Raw genomic sequence first — 26,126 nt, 5'->3', positions numbered from 1 at the left:
CCATCTTTTTTTATTCTGTCATTGTAGACATTGGTCCTGGTGTCCCAGAGCTCTGAGCGTTCCTGGACATGCGTAATAAGCTTTTCCACATCCCAACAGGGCATTTTTCTAAGTGCACTTGGCAAATACTCTGCAGTATAGTATAATATCCCAACTCTGGCCAAAACCAGTTTAAACTTCCTGTACAAGTTCACAGGCCTTGGACAGGGGTTTCATAGCAACTATCCGCAAAAAATGCAGATGCGGATGACATACGGATGGCTTCCATTTGTCATCCGCATTTTTTGCGGACCCATTAACTTGAATGGGTCCACAAACCGTGCGGACAAGAATAGGACATCCTTTACCTTTTTGCAGAATGGAACCACGGACAACGGATGCGGAAAGCATACGGTTGACTATCCGCATTTTCAATGGCTCCATAGACATGAATGGGTCCGCATCCTATCCGCAAAATAAAAAAGGAACGGACGCGGAACCAAAGAACGTTTGTGTGCATGTAGGCTTATCCTGATGCTCTCTATGCTCCCCAATACCCCCAAATACTATCCTGAAAAAAAATATTGCCCCCCATAGTAATAGTGCTCATCATAGTCCCACCAATGGCAATTCCCTTCTAGAATGCCCTCATTAGTAATACTCCACCTACAGTGCCCCCAACAATGATAATGCTCCCCAAGAATGCCCTCATTAGTAATACTGCCCCCTACAGTGCCCCCAACCATTAGTAGAAGAGCCCTCCAGATTTAATAAAGCTATCTACAGACCCCTCAGTCGTAATAAAGATATCTACAGACCCCTTAGTAGTAATAAGGCCCCTTATAGTGCTCTTAGTAGAAATAAGGCAGATCTATAAGTCTCTCTTATAGAGCCCCCAGTAGTAATAAGAATGCCTATAATGTCCCCTGGATTTATAATACCCCTACAGTGCCCCCAGTATTTATACTCCCCTACTGTTATAATGCTTGCCCTGAAGTGCCCCCAGTATTTATAGTGCCCCTTTCAGTGCCCCCTGTAGTTATATTCCTCCCTCCACTATACAGTCCCATGTAAATAACATCACACTATCTCTCCTTCTCCCTCCAAAATACAGTCCTATGTAAATAACATCAATCCCCTCCCTTTAGCCCCTTCAATATATAATCCCATGAAAATAGCACTATTTCCCTCCCTGCACCATAGAGTCCCATGTAAATAACATCACACCATATCTCCAGTCCACTCCAATATACAGTTCCATGTAAATAACATCCCTCTCTATCTACAATCTCCTCCAAAATACAGTCTCATGTAAATAACATCACCTCCTCCCCAGCCTCCTTCAACATACATTCCCAAGTAAATAATTTCACCCCCTCTCCAGCTGCCTCCAACATGCAATACCATGTAAACATCACCCCCTCAACATTCAGTCCCATGTAAATAACATCATTCCCCACCACCAGGCTCCTTCCACATACAGTCCCATGTAAAAAAAAATGACCCTTTAACATTTAGTCGCATATAAATAACATCACTCTCTCCCTCAGACCCCTGTAACATTCAGTCCCATGTAAATAACACCACTCCCTACAACAGCCGCCATCAACATACAGTCCCATGTAAATAACATCACTCACCCCAGCCCCCTCCAACATACAGTCCCATGTAAATAACATCACTCCTTCCCACAGCCGCCTCCAACATACAGTCTCATGTAAATAACATAATCCCCTCCCACAGCCACCTTCAACATACAGTCCCATGTAAATAACATCACCCTGCCACAGCCCCCTGCAACATTCATTCCCATGTAAATAACATTAGACCCTCCCACATCTGCCATCACCGTACAGTCCCATGTAAATAACATCACTTCCTTCCACAGCCCCTTCAACATTTAGTTCCATGTAAATAGTATCACTCCTTCCTATAGCCACCATCAACATACAGTCCCATGTAAATAACATGACCTCCTCCCCATGCACCTCCAACACACAGCTCCATGTAAATAACTTCCCTCCCTTTACCCCTAACATACAGTCCCAGTTAAATAACCACAACTCCCAGCATTGTTCTGCCTCTCCCTTCACTTACCTCTCCTCATGTAGCAGACATCACCACAGGACTTCTCCTTTTCTCTGCCATCCTCTCCTGCACTGGTCACATGATGGTGACATAATCGCAGGTCCTTCTCAACCACTGCCTGTTTTACTGGTCACAGGACCTGTGATGTCATCACAGGTCCTTCAGCTCTTCCAGGGCATTAGATTAAATTCTATTGTCGTCCTGAGGACTTCCAGTTGTATCTAGTTGGCAGGAAGGACATTCGGGCCTGGGACAAAACATAAGGGTCCCAGACCCCAAATGTTTTAACCTAGCAATACCCCTGGATGCCACACTGCTTACCTCCGCTCTCCTGCTCAGTGCTGCACTCCTGCTGGTGGTGCTTGCAAGCATCCTTATTAAGTTCCACAGGCTGCGGTTTACATGTGTATTAGGCTTACTGGCCTGTTCTATAGGGTGAAAGCCCACTCGCTCTGGGCCTCTTAAGACAAATCTAATTGCTGTATATTTCTTGGTATATAAGGCAGCCATACCAAGGGGATGTGCCTGAACTTAGATTCTGAATCTCGAGATTGCCAAGAGACTGCCTGTGTAATGAATTCCTGCCTGACTACCGGCTCTGCTCATCGCATCCTGTGCAGACCCTAGCTTGTTTACCGTTTTGTCCCAGTGCTGTCTGCTTCGACTTCGGATCTGTTTCACAGATATGCACAAACCTCACCAACCCTGACCTTTGGCTAGTTTCCTGACTATGAGTATTGTCTGACCCTTTTGGTGCTTTGCACCAGTGTCTCTAACCCGATGGGCTAGCTGCCAACCAGCTTTTCTTGCTCATGGACCTTTATAAATTTGTAGTATTGTAAATACTACACCAAATTTATACCAGTATTCAATCTGCGCGCCAAAAATATATTGTGCGGCAGAATTTTGTCTGTGTGCAAAAATTCTGTCTGTGAGACAGTATTTTGTCTGTGAAAAAATTCTGTCTAGTCTATAGGGCCCGCTCACCCTTGTCCTCTTAAGCCAAATCTGTCCACAGTCAATGGCTATAAGTTGGCGTAGTTTTACTCCAAAAATGCAGCAAAAGTTTGGCGCACAGAGGCACATTTAGGCCATGACAATTTATCATGAAGTCACACTCATAAAAGTGGTAAAAGTGATGCATGCCAGTTTTTTGGTGTAAAATGCACCATAAACTGGCCCATTTTCAATAGTAAATCTGCCCCACTGCATCCACTGTGACATTCACTAATCACTATTACAATAAGGTCATGGATTCCTCTTCACCAGAGTGTCTGCCATGAGGGGGAATCTATGTGGAATGACGGTTGAGCATGTGCTCTGCTATTGCCAGTGGCGTAGTGTGGGGGGCGCCAAGGGGGGCTGTTGCCCCGGGCGCAAAATTGCAGGGGGCGCCAGGCAGCAGGAATTTTAATGTGGGCCATGGGAGCTTATGTCTCCCGTCCCCTATGTTCAGCCTCATAGGCTTCAAGCTAGTGACCTGAAGCCTAAAGGTATAAAAGTTCCATAGGCGGCGCTCACCTGGTCAGTCTTGCGATGGAAGCATGGACTGTGCTTGGAAGGGGCACCAGTTGCAAGCTATATGAAAAATAAGACGGGATGTCCAGCTTCCAAAAAAAACCTTCTTTATTGCAAAAATGACACAGGATAAAGACAATCCAACACGGCAAGCAGGTCTATGTGTTTCGGATGCTCTAATACTGATCCTTATTCATGACATTCATGAATAAGGATCAGTATTAGAGCATCCGAGACATTCATGAATAAGGATCAGTATTAGAGCATCCGAAACATGTAGACCAGCTTGACGTGTTGGATTGTTTTTATCCTGTGTCATTTTTGGAATAAAGAACAACGTCTTTTTTTGGAAGCTGGACATCCCGTCTTATTTTTCATATAGTGATCTGAAGCCTATGAGGCAGTAGAGCAGTGCAGGGGATCGCAATTACCTTTACCGTGACCTCCTGCACTGGGTCTCGCGAGATGACGTAATGATGCGGCGCAGGAGGCCACTGTGACGGTATCACTGTATCTCACCGCCAAATAAGAAATCGCTGGTAGCGCTGAATAATTCCACATATGAGCCAAAGCTGAATACTAGAACAAGACTTTACTGGAAGCACCACAGGCATTCAGAACTACACTTTCTTTTATGCCCTGCTCCCATGCAAGGGAGACACCCACAACAAATATACATTAACCAATAACACAGAGGTACAACCCACATAGAATCCCCCCCTCTGCCTGTGATATAATCATGGCACACAATGGTTAACATAATCATCACAGGCAGGAACATACACAATGTCCTCTGTCCTGGAGACAACCGAGGTGTAATTCAATCATCTCTCAGGACAGAGGGCAATCGCCAATACACACGGGGGACAATAGGACGGACCTCACTACTTAATTTATACAATGTCCCACCCTTTACAATACACATAGATATTTAACATATCCCAACATGGCACGAATTAGACCAGGGGTTCCAAAGTTAGTGAAAGTATTTTTGGCCTGGCTGTACTCATGGCTTTTCTGCCCAAAACCGGTCCTACACAGTATTTTGTCCTGGAGACAATTGAGAAGTGATCCACTTATCTCCCAGGGATAGAGGCCAGACTCCATTAGCCACATGGTAGCAAAAGACAGCAAAATACCTGAACTTATATAACTATGCAGCTATTACATAAAACAAGCACATTCAACATGGGACCGTAATCACATGGTAAGAGGCTGGCAAGTAGCCCTCTCCAAGTACTCGTGGCAAACTCAAAAGAGGGGAATTTGTCACAGCCACGGTGATGTGTTTGTGACCGTCTGCGCCGAAACGCTTGAAGACAGGCCAGAAACGGTGATGGAGTAAGGAAGAAAGGTAAGTATTTATTTATTGTTTTTAATAGTCATGCCATGGACTAGGTGCATTATGGGGGTGGGGGACATTATAAAAGGGGGCAATAATATATGGAAAGGATGGGGGCCATGGACTGGGGGTACTATGGGTGTGGGGCACATTAAAAAAGGGGGCAATCATATATGGAAAGGATGGGGGCCATGGACTGGGGCAGTGGCACTATGGGGGTGGAGGACATTATAAAAGGAGGAAATCATATATGGAAATAATATATGGAAAGAATATATATATATATATATATATATACAGACGTGGACAAAATTGTTGGTACCCTTTGGTCAATGAAAGAAAAAGTCACAATGGTCACAGAAATAACTTTAATCTGACAAAAGTAATAATAAATTAAAATTCTATAAATGTTAACCAATGAAAGTCAGACATTGTTTTTCAACCATGCTTCAACAGAATTATGTAAAAAAATAAACTCATGAAACAGGCATGGACAAAAATGATGGTACCCCTAGAAAACACAGAACATAATGTGACCAAAGGGACATGTTAATTCAAGGTGTGTCCACTAATTAGCATCACAGGTGTCTACAACCTTGTAATCAGCCATTGGGCCTATATATATGGCTCCAGGTAATCACTGTGTTGTTTGGTGATATGGTGTGTACCACACTCGACATGGACCAGAGGAAGCAAAGGAAAGAGCTGTCTCAAGAGATCAGAAAGAAAATTATAGACAAGCATGTTAAAGGTAAAGGCTATAAGACCATCTCCAAGCAACTAGATGTTCCTGTGAGTACAGTTGCACATATTATTCATAAGTTTAAGATCCATGGGACTGTAGCCAACCTCCCTGGACGTGGCCGCAGGAGGAAAATTGATGACAAATCTAAGAGACGGATAATCCGAATGGTAACAAAAGAGCCTAGAAAGACTTCTAAAGAGATTCAAGGTGAACTTCATGCTCAAGGAACATCAGTGTCAGATCGCACCATCCGTCGTTGTTTGAGCCAAAGTGGACTACATGGGAGACGACCAAGGAGGACACCATTGTTGAAAACGAATCATAAAAAAGCAAGACTGGAATATGCCAAACTACATGTTGACAAGCCACAAAGCTTCTGGGAGAATGTCCTGTGGACAGATGAGACAAAAATCGAAGTTTTTGCCAAGGCACATCAGCTGTATGTTCACAGACGAAAAAATGAAGCATATCAAGAAAAGAACACTGTCCCTACTGTGAAACATGGAGGAGGCTCTGTTATGTTCTGGGGCTGCTTTGCTGCGTCTGGCACAGGGTGTCTTGAATCTGTGCAGGGTACAATGAAATCTCAAGACTATCAAGGAATTCTAGAGAGAAATGTACTAGCCAGTGTCAGAAAGCTTGGTCTCAGTCGCAGGTCATGGGTCTTGCAACAGGACAATGACCCAAAACACACCGCTAAAAACACCCAAGAATGGCTAAGAGGAAAAAATTGGACTATTCTAAAGTGGCCTTCTATGAGCCCTGACCTCAATCCTATTGAGCATCTTTGGAAGGAGCTGAAACATGCAGTCTGGAAAAGGCACCCTTCAAACCGGACACAACTGGAGCAGTTTGCTCATGAGGAGTGGGCCAAAATACCTGCTGAGAGGTGCAGATGTCTCATTGACAGTTACAGGAAGCGTTTGATTGCAGTGATTGCCTCAAAAGGTTGCGCAACAAAATATTAAGTTAGGGGTACCATCATTTTTGTCCATGCCTGTTTCATGAGTTTATTTTTTTACATAATTCTGTTGAAGCATGGTTGAAAAACAATGTCTGACTTTCATTGGTTAACATTTATAGAATTTTAATTTATTATTACTTTTGTCAGATTAAAGTTATTTCTGTGACCATTGTGACTTTTTCTTTCATTGACCAAAGGGTACCAACAATTTTGTCCACGTCTGTATATATATCTTACAATAATACAAAGGGCATTATACATATAGACACTACGGGGGGAGGTTAGGTCTTTTATCTAGTGGCACTACAGAGGGTCATTGTAACTACATGGGGCGCTGCATTGGGTCTTTATAAATACTTAAACCACTACAAAAGGTATTATAACTACTGCAGACAGTATAGTAGACTTTATTACTACTGCATGCTCTTATAGGGATATCTTATAGAGGGGTCTTGTTACTGCTGGGGGCATTATTATTGAGCACATATTAATAGGGATACTATTGGAGGTACTGTGGGGCAGTGTTCCTCAACTCCAGTCCTCAGGGCCTACCTGCCGGTCATGATTTGAGAGTATTCCACAGAATGAATACCTGTGGTAAGTCCTGATGCACTGACATCAATTGTATCATCTGCTCAATACTAAGGAAATCCTGAACACATGACCAGCAGGTCGTCCCTGAGGGCAGGAGTTGAGGAACCCTGCTGTGGGGAACACTATTACCATTAAGGACAGTTTGGGAGCATATCAATATGGGGGACCATTTAAATGGAACTAGCTCAGTATTGGAGGTAGCAGCAGGATGACAGTGTTTAGGCACCAGGACGAGACACGGCTGAAAGAAGGTGTCATGGCAGTCTAATCTCCCAATGAAAACATTGAGGAAAGTCTACATGACAGGAGATGTCACTGGATAAAGAGGTATGTGCTGCTGTATTCTCCTGTATATTTCGTAGCAATGTAAGTAATGTCCATCCAAATATCTGTTTCATGGTAGGGTAGGGGGTATATAGAATTTGTCCCACACTGCCTCAGCCCGGCCCCAGACTTCAGGTCATACTGTTTGTGTTCTGAATTCTGGGGCCTAACGCCCATCTACTAAATTATCTGTAGTCAGAGAGTTATCACTGTGTTTTCTGTGGTGTTACATATTATTGTAAGTGACATCTACTACAATAACTGTAAAAGGGGAGTGGCCATGGGTGAGGGGGGACACAATAGTTTGCTTGCCCCGGGTGCTGGCAACCCACGCTATGCCACTGGCTGCTGCAGACAACTTTATGGCACTGATTGAAACAGTAAATGTTCTGCCTATAGGTAATACATGTTACATATGGGAAACCTGTATGACTGGGTTTCTCTAGTTATTAAATTGGTATAAAATGTTGTATTATGAAGTAGAGTAATAATAATACTAATCATAATTATTTGTTCTGTACTTGCTTCAGATGTATGCCAAACTTTAATACAAATGTGTTTCTTTTTTCTGAATGGGATTATTTTGTTGGCCAGCACATGGTATTCTGCAATCCCTATTCAAATGAAGAGAATTAATTTTCAGATGCAAAAATTGCTGCAACAACATTTTTAGCATGTGAAGACAATCTAAACCACACAATACTCACAGATATCACTACACAGTGGGTGGTTGGTACCTATATGAGTGCAGAGAAAGTAGTTACACCCACACTCTGGTACAAGACTGGGCAGAATGGATCCTCTACCACTTAAGAAGACAAGTGGTGTAGTGTCCCACTACGTAAATGTAGGCACTACTCAAGGGTCAATTGGGTCACGTTGTTCCCCACCTTTTGTGGAACATGGTCATGGTATTTTGTATTGCATTTTAAGGTATGTTATCCCCTGTGTACCAGGCCTGTTAGGGGTGTAGTTCCTCCTCCTAGGCAGTAGAGGGAGCTAGGGAACCCCCGAGTATATATAGTCAGGTCCAGTTCAGGGAGAGAGTTAGAGTGTGTGGTTAGAAGCCAGTGTTAACTTTAGCTAGAGAGCAGCTTCTAACATGCAGCTAGATAGCCCAGGTTCCTAGCTTGCATCCAGGAGAAGGAGTTGGCTCCTGAAGATATCTAGCATCTTGTAAAGTACAGAGCAGAGCCAATTTGATCCAGCTAAGTAGAAAGCTGAAGGGCAGAAGGTTATTTACAGCAAGAAGATTTATACCAGAGGAAGGTTTCCCTACCCAAGGATAAAGCCAGCTATAGGGCATACGGGCCTTGGAGAAAGCCAGACACGAGCTGAAGAAAGTACAGCCTGATCTGTGAGTGTTATTCCCTCTGAGTATCTTGCAAGGATTTTGCCTGCCATTTATGTGAAGCCTGCCTGTTACCAAAATCTTTCATATGGAACTGTTTGAAGCCTGTATATAGTTGAACTGTAGAGTTGAGCGAACACCTGGATGTTCGGGTGGGAGAAGTTCGGCCGAACTTCCCGGAAATGTTCGGGTTCGGGATCCGAACTCGACCCGAACTTCGCCCCGAACCCCACTGAAGTCAATGGGGACCCGAACTTTTCGGCACTAAAAAGGCTGTAAAATAGCTCAGGAAAGTGCTAGAGGGCTGCAAAAGGCAGTAAAATGTAGGTAAATCCCCTGCAAACAAATTTGGATAGGGAAATGAATTAAAATAAAAATAAAATAAATTAAAATTAACCAATATCAATTGGAGAGAGGTCTCATGGCAGAGAATCAGGCTTCATGTCACCCACCACTGGAACAGGTCACTGTCAGATATTTTGGCCCCGGCACCCAGACAGAGGAGAGAGGTCCCATTGCAGAGAATCAGGCTTCATGTCATAGCAGATAATCAGGCTTCACGTCACCCACCACTAGAACAGGCCACTGTCAGATATTTTTAGGCCCCGGCACACAGACAGAGGAGAGAGGTCCCATAGCAGAGATTCAGGTTTCATGTCATAGCAGAGCATCAGGCTTCACGTCACCCAACACTGGAACAGGCCACTGTCAGATATTTAGGCCCCGGCACCCAGACAGAGGAGAGAGGTCCCATTGCAGAGAATCAGGCTTCATGTCATAGCAGATAATCAGGCTTCACGTCACTCACCACTAGAACAGGCCATTGTCAGATATTTTTAGGCCCCGGCACACAGACAGAGGAGAGAGGTCCCATTGCAGAGAATCAGGCTTCATGTCATAGCAGAGAATCATGAGCAGAGAGGTTCATTCAACTTTGGGTTGCCCCGCAATATAATGGTAAAATGAAAATAAAAAAAGGATTGAATGAGGAAGTGCCCTGGAGTACAATAATATATGGTTAAGGGGAGGTAGTTATAAATGTCTAATCTGCACAAGGGATGGACAGGTCCTGTGGGATCCATGCTTGGTTCATTTTTATGAACGTCAGCTTGTCCACATTGGCTGTAGACAGGCGGCTGCGTTTGTCTGTAATGACGCTGAATACACGTTCATACAAAACGCTGGCCGCCGGGCAGGCCAGCACCTCCAAGGCATAAAAGGCTAGCTCTGGCCACGTGGACAATTTGGAGACCCAGAAGTTGAATGGGGCCGAACCATCAGTCAGTACGTGGAGGGGTGTGCACACGTACTGTTCCACCATGTTAGTGAAATGTTGCCTCCTGCTAACACGTTCCATATCAGGTGAGGGTGCAGTTAGCTGTGGCGTGGTGACAAACTTTTCCACATCTCTGCCATGCTAACCCTGCTCTCAGAGGAGCTGGCCGTGACACAGCTGCCTTGGCGACCTCTTGCTCCTCCTCTGCCTTCGCCTTGGGCTTCCCCTGTGACATTTGGGAATGCTCTCAGTAGCGCGTCTACCAACGTCCGCTTGTACTCGCACATCTTCCTATCACGCTCCAGTGCAGGAAGTAAGGTGGGCACATTGTCTTTGTACCGGGGATCCAGCAGGGTGGCAACCCAGTAGTCTGCACACGTTAAAATGTGGGCAACTCTGCTGTCGTTGCGCAGGCACTGCAGCATGTAGTCGCTCGTGTGTGCCAGGCTGCCCAGAGGTAAGGACAAGCTGTCTTCTCTGGGAGGCGTATCGTCATCGTCCTGCGTTTCCCCCCAGCCACGCACCAGTGATGGTCCCGAGCTGCGTTGGGTGCCACCCTACTGTGAACATGCTTCATCAATCCTCATCCTCCTCCACCTCATCCTCGTCCTTCTCGTCCTCCAGTAGTGGGCCCTGGCTGGCCACATTTGTACCTGGCCTCTGCTGTTGCAAAAAACCTCCCTCTGAGTCACTTCTAAGAGACTGGCCTGAAAGTGCTAAAAATTATCCCTCTTCCTCCTCCTCCTCCTCCTGGGCCACCTCCTGTTCCATCATCGCCCTAAGTGTTTTCTCAAGGAGACATAGAAGTGGTATTGTAACACTGATAACGGCGTCATCGCCACTGGCCATGTTGGTGGAGTACTCGAAACAGCGCAACAGGGCACACAGGTCTCGCATGGAGGCCCAGTCATTGGTGGCGAAGTGGTGCTGTTCCCCAGTGCGTCTGACCCGTGCGTGCTGCAGCTGAAACTCCACTATGGCCTGCTGCTGCTCACACAGTCTGTCCAGCATGTGCAAGGTGGAGTTCCACCTGGTGGGCACGTCGCATATGAGGCGGTAAGCGGGAAGGCCGAAGTTACGCTGTAGCACAGACAGGCGAGCAGTGGCAGGATGTGAACGCCGGAAGCGTGCACAGACGGCCCGCACTTTATGCAGCAGCTCTGACATGTCGGGGTAGTTGTGAATGAACTTCTGCACCACCAAATTCAGCACATGCGCCAGGCAAGGGATGTGTGTCAAACCGGCTAGTCCCAGAGCTGCAACGAGATTTCGCCCATTATCGCACACCACCAGGCCGGGCTTGAGGCTCACCAGCAGCAACCACTCGTCGGTCTGTTGTTCAATACCCCGCCACAACTCCTGTGCGGTGTGGGACCTGTCCCCCAAACATATGAGTTTCAGAATGGCCTGCTGACGTTTACCCCGGGCTGTGCTGAAGTTGGTGGTGAAGGTATGTGGCTGACTGGATGAGCAGGTGGAAGAAGAGGAGGAGGAAGTCGAGTAGGAGGAGGAGGCTACAGGAGGCAAAGAATGTTGCCCTGCGATCCTTGGCGGCGGAAGGACATGCGCCAAACAGCTCTCTGCCTGGGTCCCAGCCGCCACTACATTTACCCAGTGTGCAGTTAGGGAGATATAGCGTCCCTGGCCGTGCTTACTGGTCCATGTATCTGTGGTTAGGTGGACCTTGCCACAGATGGCGTTGCACAGTGCACACTTTATTTTATCGGATACTTGGTTGTGCAGGGAAGGCACGGCTCTCTTGGAGAAGTAGTGCCGGCTGGGAACAACATACTGTGGGACAGCAAGCGACATGAGCTGTTCGAAGCTGTCTGTATCCACCTGCCTGAATGACAGCATTTCATAGGCCAGTAGTTTAGAAATGCTGGCATTCGGGGCCAGGGATCGAGGGTGGCTAGGTGGGAATTTGCGCTTTCTCTCAAATGTTTGTGAGATGGAGAGCTGAACGCTGCCGTGTGACATGGTTGAGATGCTTGGTGACAGAGGTGGTGGTGTTGGTGGTACATCCTCTGGTTGCTGGGCGGCAGGTGCCAACGTTCCTCCAGAGGCGGAGGAAGAGGCCGAGGCGGCAGCAGCAGAAGAGGTAGCAGGGAGAGTCTGAGTGAGTTCCTTGTTTTTACTCCACTGCAGTTCATACTTTGCATGCAGGTGCCTGGTCATTCGGGTTGTGCTAAGGTTCAGAACGTTAATGCCTCGGCTCTGATGGCACAGCGTGCAAACCACTCGGGTCTTGTCATCAGCACATTGTTTGAAGAACTGCCACGCCAGGGAACTCCTTGAAGCTGCCTTTGGGGTGCTCGGTCCCAGATGGCGGCGGTCAGTAGCAGGTGGAGTCTCCTGGCGGCGGGTGTTCTGCTTTTGCCCACTGCTCCCTCTTTTGCTACGCTGTTGGCTCGGTCTCACCACTGCCTCTTCCTCCAAACTCTGAAAGTCAGTGGCACGACCTTCATTTCATGTGGAGTCTAGGACCTCATCGTCCCCTGCATCGTCTTCCACCCAGTCTTCCTCCCTGACCTCCTGTTCAGTCTGTACACTGCAGAAAAACGCAGCAGATGGCACCTGTGTTTCATCATCAGAGATGTGCTGAGGTGGTATTTCCATGTCCTCATCATCAGGAAACATAAGTGGTTGTGCGTCAGTGCATTCTATGTCTTCCACTGCTGGGGAAGGGCTAGGTGGATGCCCTTGGGAAACCCTGCCAGCAGAGTATTCAAACAACATAAGAGACTGCTGCATAACTTGAGGCTCAGACAGTTTCCCTGATATGCATGGGGGTGATGTGACAGACTGATGGGCTTGGTTTTCAGGCGCCATCTGTGGGCTTTCTGCAGAAGACTGGGTAGGAGATAATGTGAACGTTCTGGATCCACTGTCGGCCACCCAATTGACTAATGCCTGTACCTGCTCAGGCCTTACCATCCTTAGAACGGCATTGGGCCCCACCAAATATCGCTGTAAATTCTGGCGTCTACTGGGACCTGAGGTAATTGGTACACTAGGACGTGTGGCTGTGGCAGAACGGCCATGTCCTCTCCCAGAACCAGAGGGTCCACTAACACCACCACGACCATGTCCGCGTCCACGTCCCTTACAAGATGTTTTCCTCATTGTTACCGTTCACAACAATAAGAAAAAAATTATTTGGCCCAATGTATTGAATTCAAATTCAGGCCTTTTTTTACAGGCACCTAACACTATCTGGCTATCTATATAGGTACCATATTACACTAATACAGGCACAGCAGTAACCACAGATTTAGCTGAATATAAATTGTAGGCCTAGTATTTAGGCCCTGGATGACAGGTATAGGTTTACGGAAAGAATTAGACTTGGAGATGCATGGTAGCACGTGAAGTTATTGAGGATGACCCTATCAGCACCTTCAATGTAATATACCCTTTTATGGATAGATTTAAACTTGGCCTGATACAGCAGAAACCACTGATTTAGGGAATTGCTAAGTTGGGAATTGTATTTCAACCCAGAAAAAATACTGTGCTTTAGCGGACACTAAATAACTTGACCAGCCACAGCAATAACCACAGATTTAGCTGAATATAAATTGTAGGCCTAGTATTTAGGCCCTGGATGACAGGTATACGTTTACGGACAGAATTAGACTTGGAAATGCACGGTAGCGTGTGAAGTTATTGAGGATGACCCTATCAGCACCTTCAATGTAATATACCCTTTTATGGATAGATTTAAACTTGGCCTGCTACAGCAGAAATCACCGATTTAGGGAATTGCTAAGTTGGGAATTGTATTTCAAACCAGAAAAAAATATATCCTTTGCCAGACAGCAGACAGTATTACAATTGGCTAGCCACAGCTGAAACAGCAGATTTAGGGTACTGCTATTTTGGCAATTGTATTTCAGCACCTCAATAAAATAGTAAGCACAGCCAAGCCCCTGATAAAGGATATAGCAAAAACAAAAGATATAGCAAAAAAGCTTGTGCATGCGCACCACAAGACACAAAATGGCCGCCGATCACCCCAGAAAAAAGTGACAGAAAAACGCTCTGGGCAGCCTAAAAACAGTGAGCATTTAAATAGCAGAGGTTGAATGATTCACAGCTGTAGATAGATCACTTCATTAAGAGTTTTGGAAGAGTAAATCCCTGCCTAATCTCGCCCTAACAGCAGCAGCTGCATCCTATCCCTACACTGATCAGAGCAGAGTGACGTGCAGCGCTACGTGACTCCAGCTTAAATAGAGGCTGGGTCACATGCTGCACTGGCCAATCACAGCCATGCCAATAGTAGGCATGACTATGATGGCCTCTTGGGGCAAGTAGTATGACGCTTGTTGATTGGCTGTGCCACTGTTGCCGGCACTGGCGTCACGAACTATAAGGGATCTTGCCACCGGCACGCTAAACCTACAACACCCAGGGCACCTCACCTACCACCCGGCCTGGTCCCTATATCCAGAGAGTGCCCCAGAGAATCTATGTGCCAGCCTCTTCATCACTGCTGTATGCCTGCCCAGGGTATATTAAAAATTGTGAGTACCAAGAGCAACTGTTAACTGTCCCCTGTGACCTCACCCTCGCTCCCCCTGAAGGACTGGCGTACTGCATATTTTGGCGTCACGAACAAGATACGAATATTTCTACGCCATAGTGGAATCTGAACTGTGTGTCATAATTGCCTACTAAGTGATAAATGCCCTATCTGTTTATTAGAAAATTTTGGGGCCAGAGAACTGTGAAAAATTGCGGTGTGAAACTGTGCATTGTGGACTGTTTGCCAAGCCACCACTTGCTGTCAGTGAATTGACAGCGTTTTGCTGCAAGATGACCGCTGAAATTATTGCTGCGCCTTCGCTGTATTTTGTTGGCGGGAAGAATTTGGCGCCTTCTGCTGAGAGAGCGGGAAGGACTGTATTTTTGCGCCACCGCCTTAATTTGCATATTATGCCAAGATGGACTCCGCCTCCCCCATGTTGGAGTACCTAGGGGGTGGCCTCCCGGAGCAGTGGGAGGTCTTGTGTGAAGTACTGCGTGCCGCCCTGTTATGTGCAGTAGAGGGATCGGGCTTTTCGCAGAGTGAAGATTCTTCTGACAGAATGGCATCACCCGCGGACAATACCCCAGAGTCTGAAATCGTTGGAGAGGGAGAAGCTCCACCCGCCTATATTCCCAGACTGGAGAGGCCACCTTGCTTCCCACCGCGGTCGCAGCCTGAGCCGTGCCCTGCCTCGCGGGGTGGATTTGTCAAGACTACTGCACAATGGCCCTTGTTGATGGCCGAGATACGTGCTGCCGCCATACGAAAGACTACTGCCAAAAATATATACTTTGAGGAGCTCGCGAAGACGGTATACGAGCACCATGCAAATACCCAGAACCGTCTGGAGAGAAGGATGAGAGTAGTAACTTTCGATAAAGGCCGAGGTTTCGGGTTTATCAAGGACTTCTCCACCGGCCTAGACCTTTATGTGAATCGGAGGTCTGTGAAGCGCAGCTACTTACCCAAACATTTGCATAACCTCAGAGAAGGAGAGGAAGTGGAATTTACCCCCGCCGATTATGCAACGGCAGTAACCCGTCCCAAGTCAGAACCGGAGGATTGGGAAGAGCCTAAGGAGCCCACCAGTCCAGAATGCGAACCAGAGAATCCAGCGGAGCCTGCTCGCAATACTTACCAGGAGAGGGGTTTGTTCACAGGCCCCAACATCTTCTGGCAGCCTACGGTGTTAGAGAAACGGGTGAGTCCCTATCCCTCACCTGAATTTCCCCGCAGGGAGAAGACACAAGTGGAGATAGAAAGCATGCATAAATTCCATGAGACCCTTGATGTCCTGCGGCGAGGAAAGAGTTGTGACTCAGCACCTGTACCTGCTGCGACAGTACCGGATCCCTGCAGCGGAGCATCACATGAGACTCTGGAGTAACAGATCGCCAGGCTAGAAGTCCATCTTAATGGCCTGCGTCAAATTGCTGCTTCCAGAGTGGCACTAATACCACCTGACAATAGCGATTCGTCCAAGAACTCTGATGTACCTGGGCCTGCAGCGAAAGATCCCTTCGCCACCAGTTCGGCGACCCCCATGACTGCGCCAGCGGAGAAACTTTGTTATACCAGGAGTCGCGTCCGTCGTATAAAGCCCGCAACACCCCGACCTATGGAGCCTCCTACATCATTCACAACCAGGATTGCGGAGCCTGTACAATTGACAGGCCCATTTTTTCTTCAGTTGCCTGTTAATACTATTTTGTGGGCCCAGCCAAGTAGTAATCCATGTTCCAGGCCAAGACTTAGAGCATAACCAGGTTGCACTACTTCTGATGACCAGGACAAACTGGACACATACCTGTGAGTAGGCCTGCTAGGCCATAATTGCTGAGGGACCCTTACAGTGAATTTAACTGTTTCAGGACAGGAGTCCTATGTTGTGGCACAATGAGCTGCTGCCAGTTTTCCCACGGCCCAGTGGTGGTTGTAAGGCCACTGAGAATTCCAATTGCTCTGCCGCCATGCTGTTTTCCAGGACATCCTGTCTGCTTTAAGTGCCATTCCAAGTTGTGCCTGCTGTTTTGCACTTTTACCCTTTTTAACCTCCTTTTCAGGTTGAGTAGGGGATATTACAGCACTACTTTTATCTACCAGGACTTGGAAACTGTGACCTGAAAGACAAAAAATGCAAAGCAGGCATATACAAAAATCACTACATTTGCAATAAAATATCAGGCAGCTCCACTGGCAAAGGAACAAGTGCGGTGAAAAGGGGCGTCGTTCTCTTCTCAAGTGAGTACATGGAACAGGGGCGCTGACCTGGTACAGCGTATCAGAGATAACCAGGATAGTCCATAATAATAAAATACAATAGTCCCATAAAAAAGCATCTCAGAGGCCCACATGCGTTGGGGTTGGAAGGTTTCCCTACCCAAGGATAAAGCCAGCTATAGGGCATACAGGCCTTGGAGAAAGCCAGACACGAGCTGAAGAAAGTACAGCCTGATCTGTGAGTGTTATTCCCTCTGAGTATCTTGCAAGGATTTTGCCTGCCATTTATGTGAAGCCTGCCTGTTGCCAAATTCTTTCATATGGAACTGTTTGAAGCATGTATATAGTTGAACTGTTCAGTAAAGAGGAGTTCTAGTTCACTACAAACGTGTGTACCTCCATTATTCCTCCAACAAATCGGTGTGCCACTGTTACCTGCACTGGCGTCACAAACTATAAGGGATCTTGCCACCGGCACGCTAAACCTACAACACCCAGGGCACCTCACCTACCACCCGGCCTGGTCCCTATATCCAGAGAATGCCCCAGAGGATCTATGTGCCAGCCTTATAATCACTGCTGAACGCCTGCCCAGGGTATATTAAAAATTGTGAGTACCAAGAGCAACCCTCGGTTTGTTAACTGTCCCCTATGACCTCACACTCGCTCCCCCTGAAGGACTGGTGTACTGCAGTGGCAAATACTAATGGCCTATGTGGCAGATTTTAAATTATGACTCAGGAGTCTGGTCCCACCCTTCCATGATCTTTTACTCTTTACTAGTCAGATCCCTTTATCACAGCCTCACACCCAGGACTTGCCAAGCATGTTTCATTTATTTTGTCATTCACTTTGCATTTTCGATATTCCAATATTCCCTGCTGCAGTCATTCAAATGTGCCATAAAAACCCATATCTTTACAGCGGATAATCTGAATGGGATCCCGTACCATATTTTTCAATCACATTTCAAAATAAAACTTATATCCAACTCATAGTCCCTGAATGGTAATGTAAAAGTAAGACTGATCAGAGGCTAGGGAGCAAGACTGCTTTGGAGTCAACAAAAATGGGAGGGGACGGTATGGATGGAGCAAAGAGAGGTACAGGGAAGAAGTAAAGCAGTAGGCTTGGGCTCCAGCAGAAAATATGCATGGGCTCCTATAACAGGTCGCCTTGTTTTCCCACCTACTTTTAGAAAAAGGAAAAATAAATAATATTGTGGGGAAAAGTGTCTGTAAAATTTTCAGTAGGCGGCGCAGTATTACTGCAAAACTGTGTTCACATTACATCTGCTGCTCTATAACTTTGCAGCAGAAAGCTAGGATCTGATGAGCTGTGTCGGTGATGGCGCGCTTACACACCAACACTGCTACTTTTCTAATAGTAATCTGTTCCTTTTATATAGTGTATCAAGCAAACGACTGCTTCGTCATAATATTATTTCTTTTTCCTTTTTTTATAAAAATACTAATAGTAGGTGGGAAAACCTACTGGCTAAATGTAATTAAAATGTGTGTAGGAAATGCGTTCCTATAAGGCCCATGTCAGACGGGTGAGTATTCCGTGCGGGTGCGATGCGTGAGGTGAACGCATTGCACCAGCACTGAATCCTGACCCATTTATTTCAAAGGGGCTGTGTACATGAGCGATGGCTTTCACGCATCACTTGTACGTTGTGTGAAAATCGCAGCAAGCTCTATATTCAGCATTTTTCACACAAAGCAGGCCCCATAGAAATGAATGGGGCTGCGTGAAAAATCATATCCGCAAGCAAGGTTGCTAAGGAGACATGGGATGTATGACCCGGGACCACATTTTCTTTATTATTTTCCATTATAACATCCTCTTCTTTGTTCTTTTTGAAGGACCTGCAAAAGGACCTTTGCTGATGTCATCGCGCTCACCACGTGGTCTGTGTACCACATTCAGTTTTTTCTCACACGTGTGCAAAACGCATTGGACTGAACTGACTGAAATTGCGTGCCTACTCGCATGATTTTCCCTGAACGCAGATGCAACGCATCCAGCCCTCACCCGCGATGCCTGTGTGAAAGAGGCCTAGCAGTTATACCCGCCACACTGGGCACTTTAAGACTGCATTTTCATATGAATCTAAGTCTGCCTGTTGGAAATACACATAATACTAACAATGGTTTGTTTTGCATTGTGTTAGTCAGCACGATGTAGCCTTGGTTAGGCTTACATATAAGTAGTCAGATTAGTTGACAGATTCCCTTTAAGCAAATATTTTATTATCGTAGATTATAAGACTATATGAGCTTTGTTATTTTTACCCTATTTCTTATAGATCCTTGTAGATCTAAATATTGTTACACTTCAACTATATTAACTTTAGCAGCTATAGCAGATTATTAAAAATACATTTCTTAACGTATCACTATTATCTTCTTCAGCGCTAAAACTTTGGGTAGACAAAGGTTTTTTGTAGCTCTCAGTGCAAAAGACAGTATCGATGGGCATGACAAAATGCCAGAGAACAAGTTCATTAACGAGATTGAAAGAAACAAATGGCAAGAGGAGGAAGACTCTGCCAACACGACAGATAACAGATGGACCAATATATTCTTGGAAGCCACTGAACATTAAGGGCTGGAAGTGTAGAACAATGAGTTGCGTTCCAACTCAGTCTGTACTTAGCTTTCTCAGAGTAAAATATGATATCTTTTTATTGCACCAACATTAAAAATGATAAATTAATGTTTTGCAAATGAGATCACCTAGGTCTTGTTTCTAACGAATATTCTGCTGAGGACCAATACAGCAATGATATATGACCACACTTTGAACTGAAGAGATCTCTACCACTATCCTCATTAGATTCTTCAAGTGGTCAATTTTAGATACAACTGTATATTCCTAAATGATATAAATGAGCATGAGCTAGAACACTCTCTGACACTCTCTTAGAAATTCTGTATTATAATTCATCATATTTACTGGTGTGTAATTTAAAAACCTACAACTCTATAGAGTAGTAAAACAATTGACTCTATTATCCCTGATAACATTAGACCAGATACATTTACGATACATCGCAGGAAACTTACTAAACTAAGCTAAAAATGTCATAGTTATGGATTCATTTGCACCATATAAATGGCGAGACAAGGGGGGCGCATGCGCGCGGCTCACGGAGAGGACATGCTTCAGTGAGCTCCGCTCCACTCATCGACTTCACCCTGATCTTAGCGCCTTTTATCGGGCTCCAGTACGCCTCAAAATCGATGCAGGGAACCCCGAAGATGACCCGCACCAAGGGGAGATCGAGAATTCCGGGTACTCCCGTCCCGTTGCAGACTTTGCCGGAGATCTTCCGACAGACCAGACAGACTGTCATGGCGGACGCAACACCTGCTCCCGCCAGCCCTGAATCCTCAGATGGAGGTGAGCCCTCTCCAGACAGAGCTGTTCGTTACTCCGATCAAGAAGATCTGTACAAGAACATAGCCGCTTTGTTTAAGGCGGAATTGTCACAAGCGGTCTCAGAATATTCCCGCCCAGATACAAGACCTGGGTAACAGGGTCTCGGATCTAGATACGAGGGCGGATGACCTGTCCGACGCCTTAGGCCGTGACAAGGAAATTAACAGCCATTCAACCCAGCTTGCAGAGCTGGAGCTTAAAATAGAGGACCTTGAGAACAGGTCCAGGAGGGGCAACCTACGGGTCAGAGGCCTCCCTGAATCATTTACCGATTTGCAATCCACACTCATCACCCTGTTTGCAGCTCTCTTGCCACAAGCAGACTCAAACTTTCTAAAGATGGACAGAGTTCACAGGGCGCTGGGAAAGCCGCGTACTCCTTAAATTTCATCACCCGGAGACAAGAGATAAAGTCTTGGCTGCAGCAAGGGACCTATCTGATTTACCTGGCTTCCCGGCGTCGGTCCATCTTTATGCGGACCTAGCACCATCTACGCTTCGCAGACGCTGCAAGATGAGGCCAGTTACACAGGCCTTGCGAAAAGCGCAAATTCGATACCGGTGGGGATTTCCCTTCAACCTGTCATTTCAACTGAACTCTCGCCTCCATACGGTCCACTCACCGGGTGAAGGTCTGGATGCACTGCAGCGGGCAGGGATCCCCTGCGAATATCAAGTTCCATCATCTTCCTTGCCGAAACCGCAGCGACCAGCGCGAGTCTGGACCAAGGTTCCTCCTACCTCTGGAGGCCCAAGCAGAGCGAGGATCTCATGAACTATCTATTCTACCTGATTTAATGTCGGTAACTCTCAGATTTTCCTTCACAGGTCACTTCGGGACTCTTGTTATTTGACCTCAAAATTGTGCTAGGCTGATTTCATTAAAACAGGGTCTTGATGATTCCGTCTATCATGCTGTCCCTAATCCTGGGATTCTGTGAGATAGTACGGTTGGCCTATGAGAGGCTGTCTCTCTACTCGCATATCCCATCCACTATTGTCCTATGTTCTGGGCCTAACAGCTCAGTTTATTATGTTCTGTTCTCTTTTGTTAACTTGTGGTTTAATTGTTATGCCACTCTACTCTTGGAGTCCTTAACTAGGGTTACCAATGTGATCATGCTGATATATGGGGCCGCTGAGGTACAATTAGCCTTGGGAGTAGATGACGCCTGGCGCCTATTTTTTAAGAAAAGCTTAATCCACTCTTGCCATTATGTGTAAACTACTCCCTCATAATGTGAGGGGTTTGAATTCCCCTCGTAAGAGAAAGACTGCTTTTTCGGTCTACCTTAAGCATGCGCCCGACGTCATCTGCTTACAGAAAACACATTTTACCCCCACATCCTATCCGAAATATTTTCATCCATAATATTCTAGATTTTATTTTTCTACATTCGTTTCAAAATGTCGAGGGGTAATTGCTGAAAAATTATTTTCCTTTCTCAGTCACTCAGACTTGTACTGATCCAGAAGGGATATATGTGATTGTTATAGGGACCTGCGGAGATGAATCACTTTGCCTAGTTAACACTTATGCTCCCACAGATGAACCCATAGCCTTTTTTGAAAAAGTGAGCAGAGTGATCGATACCATTACGTTTCATAAATTAATGTGGTGTGGGGATTTCAATTTTACTATTCACCCTGTGTTAGATCGTACTAACCCGCCTGAAACACCAGGACGGCGACACAGACTAATAGGGTTAATCAAGTTCTCCAATCCATATCCTTAGCTGACACCTGGAGAGAGTATAATGGTTCACAAAGAGGCTACACTTTTTATTCGTCAGCTCACCAAGTGTACTCGCAGATTGACATGATCCTAGCACCCACCTCACTCCTTCCCTTCATGTCTTATTCTAGACATGTCGTCTCATCTTGATCAGACCATGACATGGTCATTTCAGACTTTGCCGCCCCTCGACAGTGTCGTGGCTCGTTTCACTGGAGACTAAACAAGTCACTTCTGACTCATCCTGCTCTATATACTCAACTACAAGAAGAATTTGAGAAATTTTTTACTGATAACTAGAGTTGAGCGAACACCTGGATGTTCGGGTTCGAGAAGTTCGGCCGAACTTCCCGGAAATGTTCGGGTTCGGGATCCGAACCCGATCCGAACTTCGTCCCGAACCCCATTGAAGTCAATGGGGACCCGAACTTTTCGGCACTAAAAAGGCTGTAAAACAGCCCAGGAAAGAGCTAGAGGGCTGCAAAAGGCAGCAACATGTAGGTAAATCCCCTGCAAACAAATGTGGATAGGGAAATGAATAAAAATAAAAATAAAATAAATAAAAATTAACCAATATCAATTGGAGAGAGGTCCCATAGCAGAGAATCTGGCTTCATGTCACCCACCACTGTAACAGTCCATTGTCATATATTTAGGCCCAGGCACCCAGGCAGAGGAGAGAGGTCCCGTAACAGAGAATCTGGCTTCATGTCAGCAGATAATCAGTCTGCATGTCATAGCAGAGAATCTGGCTTCATGTCACCCAACATTGGAACAGTCCATTGGCATATATTTAGGCCCAGGCACCCAGGCAGAGGAGAGGTCCCGTAACAGAGAATCTGGCTTCATGTCAGCAGAGAATCAGTCTGCATGTCATAGCAGAGAATCAGGCTTCACGTCACCCAGCATTGGAACAGTCCATTGGCATATATTTAGGCCCAGCACCCAGGCAGAGGAGAGTAGTCCCGTAACAGAGAATCTGGCTTCATGTCAGCAGAGAATCAGTTTGCATGTCATAGCAGAGAATCAGGCTTCACGTCAGCCACCACTGTAACAGTTCATTGTCATATATTTAGGCCCAGGCACCAGGCACCAGGCAGAGGAGAGAGGTCCCGTAACAGAGAATCTGGCTTCATGTCAGCAGAGAATCAGGCTGCATGTCATAGCAGAGAATCAGGCTTCACGTCACCCAACATTGGAACGGTCCATTGGCATATATTTAGGCCCAGGCACCCAGGCAGAGGAGAGAGGTCCCGTAACAGAGAATCTGGCTTCATGTCAGCAGAGAATCAGTCTGCATGTCATAGCAGAGAATCAGGCTTCACGTCACCCAACATTGGAACAGTCCATTGGCATATATTTAGGCCCAGGCACCCAGGCAGAAGAGAGAGGTCCCGTAACAGAGAATCTGGCTTCATGTCAGCAGAGAATCAGTTTGCATGTCATAGCAGAGAATCAGGCTTCACGTCAGCAACCACTGTAACAGTCCATTGTCATATATTTAGGCCCAGGCACCCAGGCAGAGGAGAGGGGTCCCGTAACAGAGAATCTGGCTTCATGTCAACAGAGAATCAGTCTGCATGTCATAGCAGAGAATCAGGCTTCACGTCACCCAACATTGGAACAGTCCATTGGCATATATTTAGTCCCCGGCACCCAGACAGAGGAGAGGTTCATTCAACTTTGGGTTGCCTCGCAATATAATGGTAAAATGAAAATAAAAATAGGATTGAATGAGGAAGTGCCCTGGAGTACAATAATATATGGTTAAGGGGAGGTAGTGTCATGGTCTTACCTTCTTGCTGTTCTCCTTCGTTTGACATGTGCTGGCGGCCATCTTGGTTTCTGGGTTTCTTGTAGCCTCCCACCCTGCGGCTTCTCCTTCCCACTGGGAGGAGCTGGATGCCTAGCTCATATATATAGGAGGTCTGTGGCTTCAGTTCCTTGCTTGGTCCTCCTGTGTTCACATGCTTCTAAGACTGCTGCTGCTTCTGGTTCCTGATCCTGGCTTCGTCTGACTACCCTGCTGGTTCCCGATCCAGGCTTCGTCTGACTACCCTTCTGGTTCCTGATCTCTGGCTTCGCAAGACCCTGCTTCGGTTCAGCCATCCGTTTGGACTTTTGCCTGACAGCTTGATTTTCAATAAAGCCTTCTTATTTCCACTTATCTCTTGTTGTACGTCTGGTTCATGGTTCCTTGACATTAGGACCAAGCCATGAATTCTGACGGTACAGGGCCATCCTCGCTACCTACGCTGGTTGCCAGACTTGATCAGCAGGATCACCTGTTGGGTCGGTTCGCTGTGGCGTTGCAAACCCTGCTTGAACGCACGGCTCATTTAGCTTCCGTTGCCGATGGGTCGGTTGTCGCTCCTGGGCCCGCTCCTACTGCCGCTCCGGTTGTTGCGCCAGAGTCTACCCCGACACCTGTTGCTGCGCCTGCGGTGTTTCGGGGGTATGACCGGTTCTGCCCCCCTTCCACAGCGCTTTGGGGGAGAGCCAACTCAGTGCCGAGGTTTCCTTAACCAGGTGGGCATTTATTTCGAGTTGCTGCCACATGCCTTTCCTACTGAGAGATCAAAGGTGGGCTTCTTGATCTCGCTGCTCTCGGACAAGGCCTTGGCCTGGGCCAGCCCTTTATGGGAGAACAACAATCCGGTGGTTGCCGAGTTTTCCGGTTTTGTTGCTTCTCTTCGGAAGGTATTCGATGTGCCGGCTCGTGCTGCCTCTGCTGCGAAGCTCCTTATGTCCATCAGACAGGGTTCACGATCCATAGCTGAATACGCCATTGAGTTTCGTACCCTGGCAGCAGAGGTGGGCTGGAATAATGAGGCTCTGGTCGCTGCTTTCTCTCATGGTCTCTCGGATGCCTTGAAGGATGAGGTTGCAGCTAAGGACCTACCAGTGGAGCTCGAGTCTCTTATTTCTTTCCTGATTTTGATTGACACCAGACTCAGGGAGAGACCTTCCTTTAAGGAGAGCCTGCGGAGGTCTTCTAACAGATTGGCGCCTACGTTTGCTGTCCCACCCGTGCCTCCCTCTCCTCCCACGCCTCCTGGGGATGACTTGTCTGGGGGTGAACCCATGCAGCTGGGGTTTTCTCGCCTGTCCGAGGGGGAGAGGGTACTCCGGAGACGCGAGGGCCGATGCATGTACTGTGGTCTCGGTGGGCATTTTCGGTTGGCATGCCCGAACCGTCCGGAAAAAGCTCGCACCTGAGATCCTGTCGGGGGCAGATCTTGGGTGGAGTCTCCTCGTCCCCGGTTTCCCGTGTTGACAAACCACTGATTACTGTTGTCCTCTCCTGGGTCGGGGGCTCGGTGACGACCCAGGCGTTGGTGGACTCTGGTGCTGGTGGTTTGTTCATTGATAGTGTGTTCGCTGCCGCCAATTCCATTCCTCTGCAGCCTCGAGGTTCCCCACTGGCTCTTGAGGCGATAGACGGCAGACCCCTTCTGCCGCCACACGTGACTCATGAGACCCTTCCAGTGGGGATGGCCATTGGTGCCGTTCACAGAGAGTCGGTCTGTCTCCAGGTTATTTCGTCTCCACACTACTCGGTGGTCTTGGGGTACCCCTGGCTCCAGAAGCATAATCCGACTTTCGATTGGAGATCGGCCGAGATCCTCTCGTGGTCACCGCAGTGTGGGGCTAGTTGCATCCATGGGTCTGTCAAGTTGCTGTGTACTTCCTCGGACTCTCTGTTGCCTCCTGAATACGAGGAGTACCGGGATGTATTCGATAAGGTGCGCGCGGTTGCCCTACCTCCGCACCGCCCATACGATTGTGCCATAGAGTTACAATCTGGTGCCGTTCCTCCTCGTGGCAAGGTCTATCCACTGTCGGTAGCGGAGAATGAGGCCATGGAGGAGTACGTGAGGGAGGCACTTTCACGCGGACACATTCGCAAATCCTCGTCCCCGGCAGGGGCTGGATTTTTCTTTGTGAAAAAGAAGGGCGGTGAGTTGAGGCCTTGCATCGATTACAGGGGTCTCAATCGCATCACGAT

Source organism: Bufo gargarizans, chromosome 3 (assembly GCF_014858855.1).
Source record: "Bufo gargarizans isolate SCDJY-AF-19 chromosome 3, ASM1485885v1, whole genome shotgun sequence".
NCBI classification, from domain to species: domain Eukaryota; kingdom Metazoa; phylum Chordata; class Amphibia; order Anura; family Bufonidae; genus Bufo; species Bufo gargarizans.
This window is presented reverse-complemented; position numbering follows the sequence as displayed.